This window comes from Microtus oregoni, unplaced genomic scaffold (genome assembly GCF_018167655.1).
Source record: "Microtus oregoni isolate MIOR12 unplaced genomic scaffold, Mior012 000097F_ref0000449, whole genome shotgun sequence".
Lineage (NCBI taxonomy): Eukaryota > Metazoa > Chordata > Mammalia > Rodentia > Cricetidae > Microtus > Microtus oregoni.
Window position 1 is genome coordinate 4,186,398 of NW_024544710.1, and position 2,809 is coordinate 4,189,206.

The window sequence follows — 2,809 nt, forward strand, 5'->3', positions numbered from 1 at the left end:
AGAGTGGTGAGGCCAACCTTTTTCCCATACCATCTTTTTTGTTTGAGACAGGGCTTCACTAGATAGCCTGGGATGCCCTTGAATCTCTAGTGCCTACCAATTCTGTCTCAGCCTACCAGTGCTAGGATTTACAGCTCTGAGTCAGAACACACACTCTAATACTATTAATCATTATGACCCAAAGTATCCAGATTCCAACAAACATAAGTCTCATTAGGGCTTTGGAGGTACAATAAGATTGTTAATTATATGAAAATTTACTTAATATTATTTGAACAGTTAAAGTATCTTATGTGTACGGGTTTTGCCTGCATGTATGTCTATGCACCATGTTAATATATATATATATATATATATATATATATATATATATATATATTTAATTTTTAAGTGTTTTGCCTGTATGTATATCCATCTGTGCACCACATGCATACCTGGTACCCAAGAAGGCCAAAAGAGGATATCGGATCCCCTGGAACAGAGAGTTACAGATTACCAAGTAGGTGTTGGGAATCGAACCTGAAGCCTCTGGAAAGTGCACCCAAAATTCTCAACTACTGAGACATCTCCAACCCCAAACATTTCCCTTTTATCTCTGAAAAAACTGGAAGCCAAACTTGTGACTGAGTTCAACCATTGTCCAGAGAGAAGGGGAAAAAAAACTGTAAGTACCATATTAAAAAATGAGATTATATGGGCTGTACCTGTAGCTCAGTATTTATGTACTTGACATGCATAGGGCACTCTGCTTAGTCCCCAGAATGGAATGTAAACAAAGAATGACCCACACACAAAAGTGTATACAGGTATTTGGGGCTCTGCTGATCCCTTAAAGTATTATTTAGTATCTCCAATCCTCCCATCAGACTTGGCAAAGAAAACAAAGTTATTTTTTTTTAAAAAAAAAAGATTTATTTATTTATTTATTTATTATGTATACAACATTCTACCTCCATATATGCCCGCATGCCAGAAGAGGGCACCAGATCTCATTACAGATGGTTGTGAGCCACCATGTGGTTGCTGGGAATTGAACTCAGGACCTTTGGAAGAGCTGCCAGTGCTCTTAACCACTGAGCTATCTCTCCAGCCCACAAAGTTAATTCTTAACATCACACCTAAAGTAAGGAAACACTTCCTGGTCATGCTGTTTTGAGCTATTCAAGCATAGGTTTCGCCAGTAATACTTAACATAATGAGACAAAATACATCAAGCCACATTAAGGGGAAATCATCCATTTATTGTTTAAAGATTGCAAGACAACATCTGAATTTCTGGAGCACAATTTAAGTGCTTTACTTTTTCAATAAAGCAGAGTATAATAGAAAAAAACAAATTAGTTTCCAGTAATATCTATAACTCTATCAGAATTAAGTCTTCCACAGACATGTTACCTGGAAAGAAAAGCCTGTTACAATATGCAAAGCTTCAACCAGAGCGGCTACTTTTTGTGCCAGGAAAAAGTTCATCCCTATAGGAGGAATGATGTGCTATGTAAAATGGCCACAGATCACAACTTCAGCGGCCCTGGACATCTATCATCCAATCCCACATTTAGCAGTTCAGTGGTTTTTCAAAGTCAGTTTACCTGTAACCATGCTGGCAACCTTTAACTGAGATTTATTCAGTTAAAAAATAAATTAAGAAATCCCTTAACTGTTTTCCTTGATTTACATTACTAAAGGTACACAGTTCATTACAATGTAATTCTGCTTCAGAATTACACGCGAGACTCCTTGCTTAGGTTTTAACTAGCAGTAAAAAAAAATCACAAATTCAAGTTCTTTATTATCAACAACTTGTCAGCTAAGGTACATTCAGGCAACAGCTGCAACTACAGAATAGATGCACTGCCTAGGTGCTTTGGAAAGACGTAATCTAGAGCGCTAACAGACAAAACTGGTCAGTGGCTGGAGTCTGAGTGCTATGTCCTATGGCCGCCTGTTTAAGCCTCAAGCCCTCTACCCTTTTATTGAAATGCAACTGTCCTTCATCACCAAGAACTCGAGCTCCAGGAGGGCAAATGAATGTCTAACTTGTCCTCTAAACCAAGTAGTGACACAAATTCACTACTATCAAGGCTGAATCCACAAACTTAGAGACTAAGTCAAGAAGATACACACTAACACAGTCTGAAAAATAACTGCTTGTATAGAGATGGTCCTTTCAGAGCTTTTACGTCAAAATCTGTCAGTGAACAGTATTTAATATACAGAAATAACTGCAACTTACTAATCAAATATTTGAATACTTATACTTACCTGGAATTTCATTTCTGCTGAAAGAAATAGGAAGAACAGGACTCACTTTAAAAAACAAACAAACTTTAGAAAGGAAAGTAAAAATCTCATCACACACTAACACTTTTGGAAGCAGCATAGGAGGGGCAGTCAAGGGCTTAAACACTGGTGAAATAGCTAAAAATCAGGCAAAAAAAAATCTACATTATTATCAATAACAGTACCACAACTGTGCCCTTCATGATTAATATTCACTCCTTAAGAATTTTCATTTGGCACCAGATGGCGTGCTTAAGAGAAACACTCTGGGATGTTTGAAACAAGACTTAGTTTTGTTAGCACTCACAGGAGAATTTAAAGGAAGTGGGGGAAAAGAAATGGGAAAGAGGCTGAAAAAATCCTAAGTCACTGTCTAAATCAACAAAGCACTGACAGTATCAAGCATTAGGTCAGACACTAACTAAAACGACTGATATAGGCTCAAATGGTTTATAAAACCTATAAAAAGACTACACCAGCACGGTCCCTGTCACCCTGTCAGAGTTCAGACACTAAAACAGGAAGCAAC